Source organism: Bombina bombina, chromosome 4, assembly GCF_027579735.1.
Source record: "Bombina bombina isolate aBomBom1 chromosome 4, aBomBom1.pri, whole genome shotgun sequence".
Lineage (NCBI taxonomy): Eukaryota > Metazoa > Chordata > Amphibia > Anura > Bombinatoridae > Bombina > Bombina bombina.
In genome coordinates this window covers 120,691,649-120,713,845 of record NC_069502.1, presented here as the reverse complement: position 1 = coordinate 120,713,845, position 22,197 = coordinate 120,691,649, and the positions used below count along the sequence as shown (strand labels likewise).

The following is a 22,197-nucleotide window of genomic DNA, read 5'->3' as shown; positions in this document are numbered from 1 at the left end:
TTGTTAGATGAAGCAAGCTGTGAAGCAAGCTGTGAAATCTTATAGCACATTATTCTAAGGGGATATCTGATCAAACAGTGAGCATTTGTGACTATGACAAAGAATCCTCTTAGGAAAACTGTCGTAATCACCAATAATAAAGCTACCATTCTTTTTTGTGTCATTAGAATCATTAGAGATGAAATATTAGTTTTCTGACACACATTTTATCACATACACACACACTCATATTCACATGAACTACTGTAGATTAAGTGATATTGAGAAAGGGTCTAATGCATGCAGTTTAATGAATAAACGTAATAAAGCTCAAGATGCCACGTAATTGAATCTTTTCGACCACCTTTTATAAGTCAAACCATATCTGGGGTGCTTTGGATATCCTGCACCAGAGCCAGTCTTTAATATGTGATAATACCCTCCTGTGGTATCCATGTGAGTTATCTTATTTATCTAATGTGAGGAACAGATTCAAGGAGAAAAGAATCTCAAATATATTTTTCATTGTTAAATCTAAGAAATTATATTTAAAATAAAAAAAACAACATTTGCCAGTAAAGCAGCAGGAGATCTGTTTCTCAGCAGGTGAGCAATCAGTCCGTAACAGTGTTGTCATGGGGGAGGGGGGGGCTTAATGGCTGCCACCCATGTGCCTCATTACACGCCCATCCGCCCCTCCAATGGGGGTCTAATCGCTGACCACCATGTGCTGCATGACATTCCCACCCACAAGTGCTCCCATATGTCATTTCTGGAGATGCCACTGGTTCGTGAGGCGCAGTTGCACTTACTGCTACCATCAATTTAAAAATAAACAGCTTTAACATAAACCTTTTTATGCAAAATATATTTTAATATGTTTAAATAGTTGTCTTTCATATGCATGATACGATTTGTTTCATTCTTTTCTGTTCATTTACCTGCTAAATGTAGTTTAAATAGCTGCCAAAAATATGGGCAATGTAAAATATTGGTTGACTTCCTTAATGCTGGTGGGATATGAAACAAGGTTGGTTACAGTGGAATCCTTAATATTATTGATTTCTCTCCCCCTCACAGTTACTTACTTCATTTTTTTTAAAAGATTACCTTCAATTTTCTGGTGCACAATGAGAACTTATTTTGTTTCTGTTAGCAATGGTATTTACTTAGGCCATGTGCAATGTGAAGGTCTATTGGTGCTAGGACTGTTACATATGACCAATAACTGACTGCTGCTTGATTTAGTAAATTGATGACTTGGGGTAAGCTGCTAGGGATTTTCCAGCCTGGCTTCTTGCAGTGCAAGTCCCGTGGATACAGAGCATCTGAGTGTGAGCATTGGAGAGAGTCAATGGCTGGAGTCGGAAGGGTGATAGTGTGGTGCAGTGACAATATGGGCCACAGATAAAAGCAGCTGTCTAGCTGAGTCTGGGAGGGTCTTCTGTACGTTGTATGGGTGGGGGGGGGGACATGCCCGGTTGAGCTAACATCCCTTTGTGAAGATTGAAACAAGAGATTCATTACCATCAATGGAAAAATGTTAACTTATTAAATGATAAACTAAACAAAGAGATTGTTTGTTTAAATATCCATAAAAAATTGCTGCGTTGCTGATAGACATGTGCAGCCGCGAAAAATTCGGTTCGGATCGATTCGGACCGATTCAAATTTAGATTTGCACCGATTCAAATTCGGAAGAAATCGAATGAATTCGTTTTGGATTCATTCGGATTCTTTCGGATTCGTGTGAAATTCGGTTCGGTTCGATTCGGTTCGAATCGATTCGGATTTTCGGAATTTCTGCACTGTTAAGCGGGATGTGCTGTGTATTACACTAGTATACTGTACAATACTAGTGTAATACATGGCCATCTGAATCCATCCAAATAAATTCGAATCGATTCGGATTTTTTTGGTAGATTCGGCACTGCCGCAATTCGGAAATTCGAATCGATCTGAATTCCGAATTTGGCAAAATTCATCCGAATTTCGTTTCGGACCGAACCGAATCGCACATGTCTAGTTGCTGATCCTAACTGATAGTGCGCTGCATGTATTGTAATTTAATTAGGCATTTAAGGCTGAAGATTGCTCAGTTTGCAAGAAAAGTAGTAGGTTGTTTTGCTTTTTAAGATAATCTGCTTCTTTTTATGTTTTATTTAACACATTTTTAACTAAAGGAGCACTGTTTTATATCTGTTTATTATAATTATTATTATTGTTTATTTATAAAGCGCCAACATTTTACGCAGCACTACACAAAGGTACATTACAATCATAAGGGTAGAATACAATAGAAACTTACAGTGAGACATTATGTAAGACTATACACTGTACATTACTACACTTGCAGTGACAAACATAAGTAAAAGGAGAGGAGCCCCTGCCGTATAGCACAATTAGTTGTAAATGCTCTTTTATACAAAGTGAGCTACAGTTAGAGAGGCTCTAAGCTTTATCTACTCAAAATCATTGTTTTATTTTCCTGCATCTATCAGCTTTCAGGCAGTTGTGCCATTCAGAAGCTAGGTAACTTCCTGGTATCTAATGGATTTAGGGCCTTGTGTGATGCTTTAATATAGCTTCCCCTTTAGTGTTCTTATAAGCTCTTTGCAGTGATAGCAGCTTTCTCTGATTGGCCGATTCACTACTGTGTGATCTGCATGAGCAAAACACAAATGCAAATGGTTCAGTGACACTTAATAAGCTTTTCCTCAACTAAAATTATCACCATTTTGCAGATTTGATAGCATTAACCCCTTAACGACCAGCATTGTACCCTGTACGACACTGGGATCCAGGAGGGGGAGGGGGGGAGGGTATTGAGGGGGGCTACACTACAGAAAATAGGGTGTTTATATTTTTTTAGAAGAAAAAAAGGGCAAATTTGTTAGCAACTGGGTACTGGCAGACAGCTGCCAGTACCTAAGATTGTGGCCAATAGTCGAGAGGGGAGGCTTAGATAGCTGTTTGGGGGAGGGGGGGTCAGGGAGGTTGGGGGGTAATGGGGATCCTACACTTTATATAAAATATATAAAAAAATAAAATAAAAAGAATACACCTTTATTTTTAAACTGGCAGACTTTCTGCCAGTACTTAAGATGGTGGTGACAATTATGAGGTGGGAGAGGGAAGAGAGCTGTTTGAGAGGTCAGGGAGGTATCAGGGGTTGGGATTTGTCAGGTGGGAGGCTGATCTCTACACTAAAGCTAAAATTAACCCTACAAGCTACCTAATTAACCTTTCACTGCTGGGCATAATACAAATTTGGTGCGCAGCAGCACTTAGCGGCCTTCTAAATGCCAAAAATCAATGCCAAAGCCATATGTGTCTGCTATTTCTAAACAAAGGAGATCCCAGAGAAGCATTTACAACCATTTGTGCCATAATTACACAGGCTGTTTGTAAATAATTTCAGTGAGAAACCTAAAGTTTGTGAAAAAGTTAGTGAAAAAGATTTTTTTTATTTGATCGCATTTGGCGGTAAAATGGTGGCATGGAATATACTAAAATGGGTTGTCTACTACACTAAAGCTAAAATTAACCCTACAAGATCCCTACAAGCTACCTAATTAACCCCTTCACTGCTGGGCATAATACAAGTGTGATGCGCAGTGGCATTTAGCGGCCTTTTAATTGCCAAAAAGTAATGCCAAAGCCATATATGTCTGCTATTTCTGAACAAATGGGATCCCAGAGAAGCATTTACAACCATTTTTGCCATAATAGCACAAGCTGTTTGTAAATAATCTCAGTGAGAAACCTAAAGTTTGTGAAAAAGCTAACGATTTTTTTTATTTGATCGCATTTGGCGGTAAAATAGTAGCATGACAGATATCAGTGTTTTTTTTAAAAAAAAAAATGGTTTGGAAATAGCAAAGTGCTACTTGTACATATTGCCTTATAACTTGCAAAAAAATCAAAGAACATTTAAATATTGGGTATTTCTAAACTCAGGACAAAATTTAGAAACTATTTAGCATGGGTTTTTTGGTGGTTGTAGATGTGTAACAGATTTTGGGGGTCAAAGTTAGAAAAAGTGTGGGGGGTTTTCAATTTTTTCATCATATTTTATAATTTTTTTTATAGTAAATTATAAGATAATAGAAAGTCAATTTAATTGCGAGAAAAATGTTTTATAATATGTGTGGGTACAGTAAATGAGTAAGAGGAAAATTACAGCTAAACACAAACACCGCAAATGTAAAAATAGCCCTGGTCCTTAAGGGTAAGAAATTGAAAAATTGTCTGGTCCTTAAGGGGTTAAGATGTTTTTTGTTTTGTATTTTGCATTGTTAAATTGATATTCTTTTTTAAAAATAAAATGATCTATATCAAAGGAGCATTTTAGTTTAATCAAATTCACTTTTTTTTAGTATGACCTAGTATGATGACACACACTCAGCCTTCTACTTCTGAGCAGGATATAGCCTGAGGTTAGTAGATAAGTACAAATATCACTCCCACGCAGCTCACCAGCTATACTCTTTTTAAAAGTGGCAGTGCATGACTGGGTGTCCAACTATTGGTTTAACCCTTTCAATTGGTTAAAAAATAGTGGAACAGTTAATTTGTTTAAAAATAAAATTCTTTAACAAAATGCATCATTTAAAATTATTACGCCCCAGTATTTTTCGTTTCTATTAAAAACAGGAAATATAATGAAAAAGTTGTGCATATTATTTATGCAAATTTTCTCTAGGAACTTAATTTGAAAAGAACTTATCTGCTGAGAATAGTGGCAATTAAGTGCTACTCTAGATGTAGCATGAATTCTACATGCATCTAATTAATTTGTTACCAATGGCAAGAAAAGAACAGTGCTATATACAAAGGAGAGCAAGGTTAATTAATGCTAAAAAAAGTCATCAAACAAGTTGTGAGCTAGTGTATCCCTGCCAAGACCAGGCAGTTACCTTAGGGTGACAAGTCACACTGTGCAGGGCATAGAAAAAATAACTTTTTTTATTGTCTGTCTTAACTGAACCTGACTTCTCATGGATTTTACAACATAGTCTAAATGACAGGGCAACCGGGGCCGGCTCTTTACTTGAACCAGATAGGACCATGGAACCCAAGTGGCACTTGACAAGGGCAACACATAGGGAGGGCAAATTCTGGATGATATTGTTTTTTTTAAGAGACATTAATCTTATAAAGTGCCCATCAACAGGTTCTCATGTGAAATCTATTGAATTTCAAAGGGCTACAATAGTTATAAAATGTAGGGCCAGATTACTATTAACTATTAATTATTATTAAGTGGAGCATTATTTAATCATCCTGCTCGCACGCTAACTATGCTAGAAGTAAGGTTTTTTTTAACGTTGGGTAGCGATTGTATTACAAGTTAAAAGTAAAATGTTTTCGATTGCGTCCTAACCCGATGCACGCAAAAAGCTGAACTTTGAATATTGCGATCGCATTGACATATTCCCCCATAGTAGTCAATTGAGCAAAAAAGGGGGAAAAACACCCTACTCGCACATAAACCTGATTACATATTCTCAAGTGTGCTAATCCGACATGAAAATATGAATATTTCACATTCCAATGTTCTTCACATAGCAGAATATGCTCTATTTATTCATAAATACACATTTCTACATATATATGATGGTATTTTGCTACAATATATATCTATACCTATTTATAGATTGTTATATATAGATATATACGGATATACAGTATATAGGAATATCTACTTATAAATACATAGAACACATTCCTCTATGTACAGAACATTGGAATGTGAAATATTTACACTAAAAACACAGTATAACACTTTAATAAATATGAATATTGCATAAATATGTTTTTTTATGTATTTACACAATTTTTCATGATTCAGACAGAGAATACCATTTCTCCAACATAGGTGTGTCCGGTCCACGGCGTCATCCTTACTTGTGGGATATTCTCTTCCCCAACAGGAAATGGCAAAGAGCCCAGCAAAGCTGGTCACATGATCCCTCCTAGGCTCCGCCTACCCCAGTCATTCTCTTTGCCGTTGCACAGGCAACATCTCCACGGAGATGGCTAAGAGTTTTTTGGTGTTTAAATGTAGTTTTTATTCTTCAATCAAGAGTTTGTTATTTTAAAATAGTGCTGGTATGTACTATTTACTCTGAAACAGAAAAGAGATGAAGATTTCTGTTTGTAAGAGGAAAATGATTTTAGCAACCGTTACTAAAATCGATGGCTGTTTCCACACAGGACTGTTGAGATGAATTAACTTCAGTTGGGGGAAACAGTGGGCAGACTTTTGCTGCTTGAGGTATGACACATTTCTAACAAGACTTGGTAATGCTGGAAGCTGTCATTTTCCCTATGGGAACCGGTAAGCCATTTTCTTAGTTTAGTATAAGAATAGGGCTTTCACAAGGGCTTTAAAGACTGGTAGACATTTTTCTGGGCTAAAACGATTACTTTATAAGTATATTTAGTGGATTATAACTATAAATAGTTCTTTTAACCTTGGGGATGTATTAAAAAAACGGCAGGCACTGTATTGGACACCTTTTTCACTGGGGGCCTTTTCTAGTCATAGGCAGAGCCTCATTTTCGCGCCACTAATGCGCAGTTGTTTTTGGAAAGCAAGGCATGCAGATGCATGTGTGAGGAGCTAAGAACCACTGAAAAAGCTTATTGAAGGCGTCATTTGGTATCGTATTCCCCTCTGGGCTTGGTTGGGTCTCAGCAAAGCAGATACCAGGGACTGTATAGGGGTTAAATGTAAAAACTGCTCCGGTTCCGTTATTTTAAGAGTTAAAGCTTTCAAATTTGGTGTGCAATACTTTTAAGGCTTTAAGACACTGTGGTAAAATTTTGGTGAATTTTGAACAATTCCTTCATACTTTTTCACATATTCAGTAATAAAGTGTGTTCAGTTTAAAATTTAAAGTGACAGTAACGGTTTTATTTTAAAACGTTTTTTGTGCTTTGTTATCAAGTTTATGCCTGTTAACATGTCTGAACCATCAGATAGACGATGTTCTGTATGTTTGGAAGCCAAGGTTCCTCCCCATTTAAATATATGTGATGAATGTGACATAGTGTCCAAACAAAGTAGGGACAATGATGCCACTGATAATGATGTTGCCCAAAATGATTCCTCAAGCGAGGGGAGTAAGCATGGTACTGCATCATCCCCTTCTGTGTCTACACCAGTCTTGCCCACACAAGAGGCCCCTAGTACATCTAGTGCGCCAATCCTTCTTACTATGCAACAATTAACGGCTGTAATGGATAATTCTATTAAAAACATTTTGTCCAAAATGCCCACTTATCAGAGAAAGCGCGATTGCTCTGTTTTAGATACTGAAGAGCATGAGGACGCTGATGATAATGGTTCTGACATACCCTCACACCAATCTGAAGGGGCCAGGAGGGAGGTTTTGTCTGAGGGAGAAATTTCAGATTCAGGAAAAATTTCTCAACAAGCTGAACCTGATGTTATTACTTTTAAATTTAAATTAGAACATCTCCGCGCTCTGCTTAAGGAGGTGTTATCTACTCTGGATGATTGTGACAATTTGGTCATTCCAGAGAAGTTATGTAAGATGGACAAGTTCCTAGAGGTCCCGGTGCCCCCCGATGCTTTTCCTATACCCAAGCGGGTGGCGGACATTGTAAATAAGGAATGGGAAAGGCCCGGCATACCTTTTGTTCCTCCCCCCATATTTAAAAAATTATTTCCTATGGTCGACCCCAGAAAGGACTTATGGCAGACAGTCCCCAAGGTCGAGGGGGCGGTTTCTACTCTAAACAAACGCACTACTATCCCTATAGAAGATAGTTGTGCTTTCAAAGATCCTATGGATAAAAAATTAGAGGGTTTGCTTAAAAAGATGTTTGTTCAGCAAGGTTACCTTCTACAACCAATTTCATGCATTGTTCCTGTCACTACAGCAGCGTGTTTCTGGTTCGAAGAACTAGAAAAGTCGCTCAATAAAGACTCTTCGTATGAGGAGGTTATGGACAGAGTTCAAGCACTTTAATTGGCTAACTCTTTTATCTTAGACGCCACTTTGCAATTAGCTAGATTAGCGGCGAAAAATTCAGGTTTTGCTATTGTGGCGCGCAGAGCGCTTTGGCTAAAGTCTTGGTCAGCGGATGTGTCCTCCAAGAACAAATTGCTTAACATCCCTTTCAAAGGTAAAACGCTGTTTGGCCCTGACTTGAAAGAGATTATTTCAGACATCACTGGGGGAAAGGGCCACGCCCTTCCTCAGGATAGGTCTTTTAAGGCTAAAAATAAGCCAAATTTTCGTCCCTTTCGCAGAAACGGACCAGCCTCAAATTCTACACCCTCTAAGCAAGAGGGTAATAGTTCTCAAACCAAACCAGCCTGGAGACCGATGCAAGGCTGGAACAAGGGTAAGCAGGCCAAGAAACCTGCCACTGCTACTAAAACAGCATGAAGTGTTGGCCCCCGATCCGGGACCGGATCTGGTGGGGGGCAGACTCTCTCTCTTTGCTCAGGCTTGGGCAAGAGATGTTCAGGATCCTTGGGCGCTAGAAATAGTTTCTCAAGGTTATCTCCTGGAATTCAAGGAACTACCCCCAAGGGGGAGGTTCCACAGGTCTCAATTGTCTTCAAACCAAATAAAAAGACAGGCATTCTTACATTGTGTAGAAGACCTGTTAAGAATGGGAGTGATTCATCCTGTTCCATTAGGAGAACAAGGGATTGGGTTTTACTCCAATCTGTTCATAGTTCCCAAGAAAGAAGGAACATTCAGACCAATTTTAGATCTCAAGATTCTAAACAAATTTCTCAGGGTTCCATCGTTCAAGATGGAAACCATTCGAACAATTCTTCCTACCATCCAGGAAGGTCAATTCATGACCACGGTGGATTTAAAGGATGCGTATCTACATATTCCTATCCACAAGGAACATCATCGGTTCCTAAGGTTCGCCTTTCTGGACAAGCATTACCAGTTTGTGGCACTTCCGTTCGGATTAGCCACTGCTCCAAGGATTTTCACAAAGGTACTAGGGTCCCTTCTAGCGGTGCTAAGACCAAGGGGCATTGCAGTAGTACCTTACTTGGACGACATACTGATTCATGCGTCGTCTCTGTCAAAAGCAAAGGCTCATACGGACATTGTCCTAGCCTTTCTCAGATCTCACGGGTGGAAAGTGAACATAGAAAAAAGTTCTCTGTCCCCGTCAACAAGAGATCCCTTCTTGGGAACAATAATAGACTCCTTAGAAATGAAGATTTTTCTGACAGAGGCCAGAAAATCAAAACTTCTAAGCTCTTGTCAAGTACTTCATTCTGTTCTTCTTCCTTCCATAGCGCAGTGCATGGAAGTAATAGGTTTGATGGTTGCGGCAATGGACATAGTTCCTTTTGCATGAATTCATCTAAGTCCATTACAACTGTGCATGCTCAGACAGTGGAATGGGGATTATACAGACTTGTCTCCGACGATCCAAGTAGATCAAAGAACCAGAGATTCACTCCGTTGGTGGCTGAACCTGGACAACCTGTCACAGGGAATGAGCTTCCGCAGACCAGAGTGGGTCATTGTCACGACCGACGCCAGTCTGGTGGGCTGGGGCGCGGTCTGGGAACCCCTGAAAGCTCAGGGTCTATGGTCTCGGGAAGAATCTCTTCTCCCGATAAACATTCTGGAACTGCGAGCGATATTCAATGCTCTCAAAGCTTGGCCTCAACTAGCAAAGGCCAAATTCATAAGGTTTCAATCAGACAACATGACGACTGTTGCATATATCAACCATCAGGGGGGAACAAGGAGTTCCCTGGCGATGGAGGAAGTGACCAAAATAATTCAATGGGCGGAGAATCACTCCTGCCACTTGTCTGCAATCCACATCCCAGGAGTGGAAAATTGGGAAGCGGATTTTCTGAGTCGTCAGACTTTCCATCCGGGGGAGTGGGAACTCCATCCGGAAATCTTTGCCCAAATAACTCAATTATAGACATGTGCACCGCTAAAAAATTCGGTTCGTTTTCGGTTCGGATCGATTCGGACTTTTCGAATTTCGTTTCGGATCGAATCTGATTCGGCAAAATTTGAATAAATTTGTTTCGGATTTATTCGGATTCGGCTGAATTCGGTTCTATTCCGTTCCGAAATTCGGTATGTTTTTAGTACACTAACACCCATTTAGTACACTAAGTCACTAACACCCATAAACTACCTATGAACCACTAAACCGAGGCCCCCCCACATCGCAAACCCTATAATAACATTATTTAACCCATAATCTGCCGATCGGATATCGCCGCAACCTACATTATAGCTATTAACCCCTAATCTGCTGTCCCTAACACCGCCGACCCCTACATTATAGTTATTAACCCCTAATCTGCCTCCCCCAACGTCGCCGCAATCTAACTACAAGTATTAACCCCTAATCTGCCGACCCGATATCGCCGCCTACATTATAGCTATTAACCCCTAATCTGCTGTCCCTAACACCGCCGACCCCTACATTATAGTTATTAACCCCTAATCTGCCTCCCCCAACGTCGCCGCAATCTAACTACAAGTATTAACCCCTAATCTGCCGACCGGATATCGCCGCCGCCTACATTATAACTATTAACCCCTAATCTGCTGTCCCTAACACCGCCGACCCCTACATTATAGTTATTAACCCCTAATCTGCCTCCCCCAACGTCGCCGCAATCTAACTACAAGTATTAACCCCTAATCTGCCGACCCGATATCGCCGCCGCCTACATTATAGCTATTAACCCCTTATCTGCTGTCCCTAACACCGCCGACCCCTACATTATAGTTATTAACCCCTAATCTGCCTCCCCCAACGTCGCCGCAATCTAACTACAAGTATTAACCCCTAATCTGCCGACCCGATATCGCCGCCGCCTACATTATAGCTATTAACCCCTAATCTGCTGTCCCTAACACCGCCGACCCCTACATTATAGTTATTAACCCCTAATCTGCCCCCCCCAACGTCGCCGCAATCTAACTACAAGTATTAACCCCTAATCTGCCGACCGCAAATCGCCGCCACTATAATAAATGTATTAACCCCTAAACCGCCGCACTCCCGCCTCGCAAACACTATAATACATTTTATTAACCCCTAATCTGCCCTCCCTAACATCGCCGCCACCTACCTACAATTATTAACCCCTAATCTCCCGCCCCCATCGTCGCCGCTACTATAATAAGGTTATTAACCCCTAAACCTAAATCTAACCCTAACACTAACACCCCCTAACTTAAATATAATTTAAATAAAACGAAATAAATTTACTATAGTTAAATAAATGAATCCTATTTAAAACTAAAGACTTACCTGTAAAATAAACCCTAAGATAGCTGCAATATAACTAATAGTTACATTGTAGCTATTTTAGGATTTATATTTATTTTACAAGCAACTTTGTATTTATTTTAACTAGGTACAATAGTTATTAAATAGTTAATAACTATTTAATAACTACCTAGCTAAAATAAATACAAATTTACCTGTAAAATAAATCCTAACCTAAGTTACAATTACACCTAACACTACACTATCATTAAATTAACTAAATAAATGAATCATATTTAAAACAAAATACTTACCTGTAAAATAAACCCTAATATAGCTGCAATATAACTAATAATTACATTGTAGCTATTTTAGCATTTATATTTATTTTACAGGCAACTTTGTATTCATTTTAACTAGGTACAATAGCTATTAAATAGATATTGACTATTTAATAGCTACCTAGTTAAAATAATTACAAAATTACCTGTAAAATAAATCCTAACCTAAGTTACAATTAAACCTAACACTACACTGTCATTAAATAAATTAACTACAAGTACCTACAATTATCTACAATTAAATAAACTAAAGTACAAAACCCCCCCACTAAATTACAAAAAAAAACAAACACTAAATTACAAAAAATAAAAAAATATTACAAGAATTTTAAACTAATTACACCTAATCTAAGCCCCCTAATAAAATAACAAAGCCCCCCAAAATAAAAAAAATGCCCTACCCTATACTAAATTACAAAAGTTAACAGCTCTATTACCTTACCAGCCCTGAACAGGGCCCTTTGCGGGGCATGCCCCAAAGAAAACAGCTCTTTTGCCTGTAAAAAAAAAACACAATCCCCCCCCCACATTACAACCCACCACCCACATACCCCTACTCTAACCCAAACCCCCCTTAAATAAACCTAACACTACCCCCCTGAAGATCTCCCTACCTTGAGTCGTGTTCACCCAGCTGGGCCGAAGTCTTCATCCGATGGGGCAGAAGAGGACATCCAGACCGGCAGAAGTCTTCATCCAAGCGGGGCAAGAAGAGGTCTTCCATCCATCATACAAGTACCAAAATACAAACAAACACTAAATTACAAAAAATAATAAAATATTACAATAATTTTAAACTAATTACACCTAATCTAAGCCCCCTACTAGCTATTAATATAGCTTCAATATAACTAATAGTTACATTGTAGCTATTTTAGGATTTATATTTATTTTACAGGCAACTTTGTATTTATTTTAACTAGGTACAATAGCTATTAAATAGTTAATAACTATTTAATAACTACCTAGCTAAAATAAATACAAATTTACCTGTAAAATAAATCATAACCTAAGTTACAATTACACCTAACACTACACTATCATTAAATTTACTAAATAAATGAATCCTATATAAAACTAAAGACTTACCTGTAAAATAAACCCTAATATAGCTGCAATATAACTAATAGTTACATTGTAGCTATTTTAGCATTTATATTTATTGTACAGGCAACTTTGTATTCATTTTAACTAGGTTCAATAGCTATTAAATAGATACTGACTATTTAATAGCTACCTAGTTAAAATAATTACAAAATTACCTGTAAAATAAATCCTAACCTAAGTTACAATTAAACCTAACACTACACTATCATTAAATAAATTAACTACAAGTACCTACAATTAAATACAATTAAAAAAACTAAACTAAAGTACAAACCCCCGCCCACTAAATTACAAAAAATAAAAAAAATATTACAAGAATTTTAAACTAATTACACCTAATCTAAGCCCCCTAATAAAATAACAAAGCCCCCCAAAATAAAAAAATGCCCTACCCTATACTAAATTACAAAAGTTAACAGCTCTATTACCTTACCAGCCCTGAACAGGGCCCTTTGCGGGGCATGCCCCAAAGAAAACAGCTCTTTTGCCTGTAAAAAAAACACACAATCCCCCCCCCCACATTACAACCCACCACCCACATACCCCTACTCTAACCCAAACCCCCCTTAAATAAACCTAACACTACCCCCCTGAAGATCTCCCTACCTTGAGTCGTGTTCACCCAGCCGGGCCGAAGTCTTCATCCGATGGGGCAGAAGAGGACATCCAGACCGGCAGAAGTCTTCATCCAAGCGGGGCAAGAAGAGGTCTTCCATCCATCAGAAAAGTACAAAAAAACAAACAAACACTAAATTAGCAAAAATAATAAAATATTACAATAATTTTAAACTAATTACACCTAATCTAAGCCCCCTACTAGCTATTAATATAGCTACAATATAACTAATAGTTACATTGTAGCTATTTTAGGATTTATATTTATTTTACAGGCAACTTTGTATTTATTTTAACTAGGTACAATAGCTATTAAATAGTTAATAACTACCTAGCTAAAATAAATACAAATTTACCTGTAAAATAAACCCTAACCTAAGTTACAATTACACCTAACACTACACTGTCATTAAATTAACTAAATAAATTAATCCTATATAAAACTAAATACTTACCTGTAAAATAAACCCTAATATAGCTACAATATAACTAATAGTTACATTGTAGCTATTTTAGCATTTATATTTATTTTACAGGCAACTTTGTATTTATTTTAACTAGGTACAATAGCTATTAAATAGATATTTACTGTTTAATAGCTACCTAGTTAAAATAATTACAAAATTACCAGTAAAATAAATCCTAACCTAAGTTACTATTAAACCTAACACTACACTATCATTAAATAAATTAACTACAAGTACCTACAATTAAATACAATGAAATAAACTAAACTAAAGTACAAAAAAACAAACACTAAATTACAAAAAATAAAAAAAATTACAAGAATTTTAAACTAATTACACCTAATCTAAGCCCCCTAATAAAATAACAAAGCCCCCCAAAATAAAAAAATGCCCTACCCTATACTAAATTACAAAAGTAATCAGCTCTATTACCTTACCAGCCCTTAAAAGGGCCTTTTGCGGGGGCATGCCCCAAAGAAAACAGCTCTTTTGCCTGTAAAAAAAACACAATACCCCCCCCCACATTACAACCCACCACCCACATACCCCTACTCTAACCCAAACCCCCCTTAAATAAACCTAACACTACCCCCCTGAAGATCTCTCTACCGTGTCTTCACCCAGCGGGCCGAAGTCTTCATCCGATGGGGCAGAAGAGGACATCCAGACCGGCAGAAGTCTTCATCCAAGCGGGGCAAGAAGAGGTCTTCCATCCATCAGAAGTCTTGATCCAGGCGGCATCTTCTCTGTTCATCCATCCGGAGCGGAGCGGCAGCATCCTGAAGACATCCCACGCAGAGCATCCTCTTCTTTCTTGATCCGACGACTAGGTGACTGTACCTTTAAGTGACGTCATCCAAGATGGCGTCCCTTGAATTCCGATTGGCTGATAGGATTCTATCAGCCAATCGGAATTAAGGTAGGAAAAATCTGATTGGCTGATTCAATCAGCCAATCAGATTCAAGTTCAATCCGATTGGCTGATCCAATCAGCCAATCAGATTGAGCTCGCATTCTATTGGCTGATCGGAACAGCCAATAGAATGCGAGGTCAATCTGATTGGCTGATTCCATCAGCCAATCGGATTGAACTTGAATCTGATTGGCTGATTGAATCAGCCAATCAGATTTTTCCTACCTTAATTCCGATTGGCTGATAGAATCCTATCAGCCAATCGGAATTCAAGGGACGCCATCTTGGATGACGTCACTTAAAGGTACAGTCACCTAGTCGTCGGATCAAGAAAGAAGAGGATGCTCTGCGTGGGATGTCTTCAGGATGCTGCCGCTCCGCTCCGGATGGATGAACAGAGAAGATGCCGCCTGGATCAAGACTTCTGATGGATGGAAGACCTCTTCTTGCCCCGCTTGGATGAAGACTTCTGCCGGTCTGGATGTCCTCTTCTGCCCGATTGGATGAAGACTTCGGCCCGCTGGGTGAAGACACGGTAGAGAGATCTTCAGGGGGTAGTGTTAGGTTTATTTAAGGGGGGTTTGGGTTAGAGTAGGGGTATGTGGGTGGTGGGTTGTAATGTGGGGGGGGGGTATTGTGTTTTTTTTTACAGGCAAAAGAGCTGTTTTCTTTGGGGCATGCCCCGCAAAAGGCCCTGTTCAGGGCTGGTAAGGTAATAGAGCTGATTACTTTTGTAATTTAGTATAGGGTAGGGCATTTTTTTATTTTGGGGGGCTTTGTTATTTTATTAGGGGGCTTAGATTAGGTGTAATTAGTTTAAAATTCTTGTAATTTTTTTTATTTTTTGTAATTTAGTGTTTGTTTTTTTTGTACTTTAGTTTAGTTTATTTCATTGTATTTAATTGTAGGTACTTGTAGTTAATTTATTTAATGATAGTGTAGTGTTAGGTTTAATAGTAACTTAGGTTAGGATTTATTTTACAGGTAATTTTGTAATTATTTTAACTAGGTAGCTATTAATTAGTCAATAACTATGTAATAGCTATTGTACCTAGTTAAAATAAATACAAAGTTGCCTGTAAAATAAATATAAATGCTAAAATAGCTACAATGTAACTATTAGTTATATTGTAGCTATATTAGGGTTTATTTTACAGGTAAGTATTTAGTTTTATATAGGATTAATTTATTTAGTTAATTTAATGACAGTGTAGTGTTAGGTGTAATTGTAACTTAGGTTAGGGTTTATTTTACAGGTAAATTTGTATTTATTTTAGCTAGGTAGTTATTAACTATTTAATAGCTATTGTACCTAGTTAAAATAAATACAAAGTTGCCTGTAAAATAAATATAAATCCTAAAATAGCTACAATGTAACTATTAGTTATATTGTAGCTATATTAATAGCTAGTAGGGGGCTTAGATTAGGTGTAATTAGTTTAAAATTATTGTAATATTTTATTATTTTTGCTAATTTAGTGTTTGTTTGTTTTTTTGTACTTTTCTGATGGATGGAAGACCTCTTCTTGCCCCGCTTGGATGAAGACTTCTGCCGGTCTGGATGTCCTCTTCTGCCCCATCGGATGAAGACTTCGGCCCGGCTGGGTGAACACGACTCAAGGTAGGGAGATCTTCAGGGGGGTAGTGTTAGGTTTATTTAAGGGGGGTTTGGGTTAGAGTAGGGGTATGTGGGTGGTGGGTTGTAATGTGGGGGGGGGATTGTGTTTTTTTTTTACAGGCAAAAGAGCTGTTTTCTTTGGGGCATGCCCCGCAAAGGGCCCTGTTCAGGGCTGGTAAGGTAATAGAGCTGTTAACTTTTGTAATTTAGTATAGGGTAGGGCATTTTTTTTATTTTGGGGGGCTTTGTTATTTTATTAGGGGGCTTAGATTAGGTGTAATTAGTTTAAAATTCTTGTAATATTTTTTTTATTTTTTGTAATTTAGTGGGCGGGGGTTTGTACTTTAGTTTAGTTTTTTTAATTGTATTTAATTGTAGGTACTTGTAGTTAATTTATTTAATGATAGTGTAGTGTTAGGTTTAATTGTAACTTAGGTTAGGATTTATTTTACAGGTAATTTTGTAATTATTTTAACTAGGTAGCTATTAAATAGTCAGTATCTATTTAATAGCTATTGAACCTAGTTAAAATGAATACAAAGTTGCCTGTACAATAAATATAAATGCTAAAATAGCTACAATGTAACTATTAGTTATATTGCAGCTATATTAGGGTTTATTTTACAGGTAAGTCTTTAGTTTTATATAGGATTCATTTATTTAGTTAATTTAATGATAGTGTAGTGTTAGGTGTAATTGTAACTTAGGTTATGATTTATTTTACAGGTAAATTTGTATTTATTTTAGCTAGGTAGTTATTAAATAGTTATTAACTATTTAATAACTATTGTACCTAGTTAAAATAAATACAAAGTTGCCTGTAAAATACATATAAATCCTAAAATAGCTACAATGTAACTATTAGTTATATTGAAGCTATATTAATAGCTAGTAGGGGGCTTAGATTAGGTGTAATTAGTTTAAAATTATTGTAATATTTTATTATTTTTGGTAATTTAGTGTTTGTTTGTATTTTGGTACTTGTATGATGGATGGAAGACCTCTTCTTGCCCCGCTTGGATGAAAACTTCTGCCGGTCTGGATGTCCTCTTCTGCCCCATCGGATGAAGACTTCGTCCCGGCTGGGTGAACACGACTCAAGGTAGGGAGATCTTCAGGGGGGGTAGTGTTAGGTTTATTTAAGGGGGGTTTGGGTTAGAGTAGGGGTATGTGGGTGGTGGGTTGTAATGTGGGGGGGGGATTGTGTTTTTTTTTTACAGGCAAAAGAGCTGTTTTCTTTGGGGCATGCCCCGCAAAGGGCCCTGTTCAGGGCTGGTAAGGTAATAGAGCTGTTAACTTTTGTAATTTAGTATAGGGTAGGGCATTTTTTTTTATTTTGGGGGGGCTTTGTTATTTTATTAGGGGGCTTAGATTAGGTGTAATTAGTTTAAAATTCTTGGAATATTTTTTTATTTTTTGTAATTTAGTGTTTGTTTTTTTTTGTAATTTAGTGGGGGGGTTTTGTACTTTAGTTTATTTAATTGTAGATAATTGTAGGTACTTGTAGTTAATTTATTTAATGACAGTGTAGTGTTAGGTTTAATTGTAACTTAGGTTAGGATTTATTTTACAGGTAATTTTGTAATTATTTTAACTAGGTAGCTATTAATTAGTCAATAACTATTTAATAGCTTTTGTACCTAGTTAAAATAAATACAAAGTTGCCTGTAAAATAAATATAAATGCTAAAATAGCTACAATGTAACTATTAGTTATATTGCAGCTATATTAGGGTTTATTTTACAGGTAAGTATTTAGTTTTAAATAGGAATCATTTATTTAGTTAATTTAATGATAGTGTAGTGTTAGGTGTAATTGTAACTTAGGTTAGGATTTATTTTACAGGTAAATTTGTATTTATTTTAACTAGGTAGCTATTAAATAGTTATTAACTATTTAATAACTATTGTACCTAGTTAAAATAAATACAAAATTGCCTGTAAAATAAAAATAAATGCTAATATAGCTACAATGTAACTATTAGTTATATTGTAGCTATATTAGGGTTTATTTTACAGGTAAGTCTTTAGTTTTAAATAGGATTCATTTATTTAACTATAGTAAATTTATTTCGTTTTATTTAAATTATATTTAAGTTAGGGGGTGTTAGTGTTAGGGTTAGATTTAGGTTTATTGGTTAATAACCTTATTATAGTAGCGGCGACGATGGGGGCGGGAGATTAGGGGTTAATAATTGTAGGTAGGTGGCGGCGATGTTAGGGAGGGCAGATTAGGGGTTAATAAAATGTATTATAGTGTTTGCGAGGCGGGAGTGCGGCGGTTTAGGGGTTAATACATTTATTATAGTGGCGGCGATTTGCGGTCGGCAGATTAGGGGTTAATACTTGTAGTTAGATTGTGGCGACGTTGGGGGGAGGCAGATTAGGGGTTAATAACTATAATGTAGGGGTCGGCGGTGTTAGGGACAGCAGATTAGGGGTTCATAGTTATAATTTTAGGTTGCAGCGATATCAGGTCGGCAGATTAGGGGTTAATACTTGTAGTTAGATTGCGGCGACGTTGGGGGAGGCAGATTAGGGGTTAATAAATATAATGTAGGGGTCGGCGGTGTTAGGGACAGCAGATTAGGGGTTAATAGTTATAATGTAGGTGGCGGCGATATCGGGTCGGCAGATTAGGGGTTAATACTTGTAGTTAGATTGCGAAGACGTTGGGGGGGGGGCAGATTAGGGGTTAATAACTATAATGTAGGGGTCGGCGGTGTTAGGGACAGCAGATTAGAGGTTAATAGTTATAATGTAGGTGGCGGCGATATTCGGTCGGCAGATTAGGGGTTAATAAAATAATGCAGGTGTCAGCGATAGCGGAGGCAGCAGATTAGGGGTTAATAAGTGTTAGATTAGGGGTGTTTAGAGACTCGGGGTACATGTTAGGGTGTTAGGTGCAGACTTAGTGTTTCCCCATAGGAAACAATGGGGCTGCGGTGTTAGTTTTTTTTCAGCCGAAACTCCCATTGTTTCCTATGGGGAAATGCCGAATCTTAACGAGCTAATTCGGATTTATTCGGAGATACGGCAGCTATTTCGGATTCATTCGGTAGATTCGGAAGTATTTTAATTCGGAAATCCGAATCGATCCGAATCTCCGAATTTACCGAATTTACCGAATTTCCGAATTAATCCGAAACGAACCGCACATGTCTACTCAATTATGGGGCATTCCAGACATGGACCTGATGGCGTCTCGTCAGAACTTCAAGGTTCCTTGCTACGGGTCCAGATCCAGGGATCCCAGGGCGACTCTAGTAGATGCACTGATAGCGCCTTGGACCTTCAACCTAGCTTATGTATTCCCACCGTTCCCTCTCATTCCCAGGCTGGTAGCCAGGATCAATCAGGAGAGGGCTTCGGTGATCTTGATAGCTCCTGCGTGGCCACGCAGAACTTAGTATGCAGACCTGGTGAATATGTCATCGGCTCCACCATGGAAGCTACCTTTGAGACAGGACCTTCTTGTTCAAGGTCCATTCGAACATCCGAATCTGGCTTCACTCCAACTGACTGCTTGGAGATTGAACGCTTGATTTTATCAAAGCGTGGGTTTTCAGATTCTGTCATTGATACTCTTGTTCAGGCTAGAAAGCCTGTAACTAGAGAAATTTACCATAAAATATGGAAAAAATATATTTGTTGGTGTGAATCTAAAGGATTCCCATGGAACAAGATAAAAATTCCTAAGATTCTATCCTTTCTACAGGAGGGTTTGGAGAAAGGATTATCTGCAAGTTCTTTGAAGGGACAGATTTCTGCTTTATCTGTTTTACTTCACAAAAAACTGGCGGCTGTGCCAGATGTTCAAGCTTTTGTTCAGGCTCTGGTTAGAATCAAGCCTGTTTACAAACCTTTGACTCCTCCTTGGAGTCTCAATTTAGTTCTTTCAGTTCTTCAAGGGGTTCCGTTTGAACCCTTACATTCCGTAGATATTAAGTTACTATCTTGGAAAGTTTTGTTTTTGGTTGCAATTTCTTCTGCTAGAAGAGTTTCAGAGTTATCTGCTCTGCAGTGTTCTCCTCCTTATCTGGTGTTCCATGCAGATAAGGTGGTTTTGCGTACTAAACCTGGTTTTCTTCCGAAAGTTGTTTCTAACAAAAACATTAACCAGGAGATAGTTGTGCCTTCTTTGTGTCCGAATCCAGTTTCAAAGAAGGAACGTTTGTTACACAATTTGGATGTAGTTTGTGCTCTAAAATTCTATTTAGAGGCTACAAAGGATTTCAGACAAACATCTTCTTTGTTTGTTGTTTATTCTGGTAAAAGGAGAGGTCAAAAAGCAACTTCTACCTCTCTCTCTTTTTGGCTTAAAAGCATCATCCGATTGGCTTATGAGACTGCCGGAAGGCAGCCTCCTGAAAGAATCACAGCTCACTCCACTAGGGCTGTGGCTTCCACATGGGCCTTCAAGAACGAGGCTTCTGTTGATCAGATATGTAAGGCAGCGACTTGGTCTTCACTGCACACTTTTACCAAATTTTACAAATTTGATACTTTTGCTTCTTCTGAGGCTATTTTTGGGAGAAAGGTTTTGCAAGCCGTGGTGCCTTCCATCTAGGTGACCTGATTTGCTCCCTCCCATCATCCGTGTCCTAAAGCTTTGGTATTGGTTCCCACAAGTAAGGATGACGCCGTGGACCGGACACACCTATGTTGGAGAAAACAGAATTTATGCTTACCTGATAAATTACTTTCTCCAACGGTGTGTCCGGTCCACGGCCCGCCCTGGTTTTTTTTAATCAGGTCTGATGAATTATTTTCTCTAACTACAGTCACCACGGTATCATATGATTTGTCCTATGCATATTCCTCCTTTACGTCGGTCGAATGACTGGGCTAGGCGGTGCCTAGGAGGGATCATGTGACCAGCTTTGCTGGGCTCTTTGCCATTTCCTGTTGGGGAAGAGAATATCCCACAAGTAAGGATGACGCCGTGGACCGGACACACCGTTGGAGAAAGTAATTTATCAGGTAAGCATAAATTCTGTTTTTAAACAGCATTCAAATTCACGTCTGTTATCTAATTTCCTTAATTCTTTAGATATCCTTTGTTGAAGAAATAGCAATGCACATGGCTGGATGAGCCAATCACACGAGTTATATATGGATAGCCACCAATCAGCAGCTACTGTGCCTATTTAGATATGCTTTTCAACTTAGGATATCAAGAGAATGAAGCAAATTAGATAATAGAAGTTAATGGGAAAGTTGGTTAAAATTTCATGCTCTTTCTAAATAATGAAAGAAACAATTTGGGTTTAATGTCCCTTAAACTGCAAAGGGCTCCAATGTACTTCTATATATGTATACATATGTATTGATGTGTGTATATATGTCTCTAAATACATATATACATATATAAATATATTTACATGTACACACACACACATATATATATATATATATATATACACACACACACACATATTTAGACATGTATATTTCTTTCATGTAATTAGCAAGAGTCCATGAGCTAGTGACGTATGGGATATACATTCCTACCAGGAGGGGCAAAGTTTCCCAAACCTAAAAATGCCTACAAATACACCCCTCACCACACCCACAAATCAGTTTTACAAACTTTGCCTCCTATGGAGGTGGTGAAGTAAGTTTGTGCTAGATTCTACTTTGATATGCGCTCCGCAGCAGGTTGGAGCCCGGTTTTCCTCTCAGCGTGCAGTGAATGTCAGAGGGATGTGAGGAGAGTATTGCCTATTTGAATTCAATGATCTTCTTCTACGGGGTCTATTTCATAGGTTCTCTGTTATCGGTCGTAGAGATTCATCTCTTACCTCCCTTTTCAGATCGACGATATACTCTTATATATACCATTACCTCTGCTGATTTTCGTTTCAGTACTGGTTTGGCTTTCTACAAC

The 22,197-nt window shown here is 38.0% G+C and overlaps 1 protein-coding gene across 2 annotated transcripts in view; it reads left to right on the top strand.

Annotated features, from left to right (window-relative positions):
• Positions 1-22,197, top strand: part of PTCHD4 (patched domain containing 4) — a 398,391-nt gene that overhangs the window by 292,553 nt on the left and 83,641 nt on the right. The gene's annotated exons all lie outside the window — the stretch shown is intronic.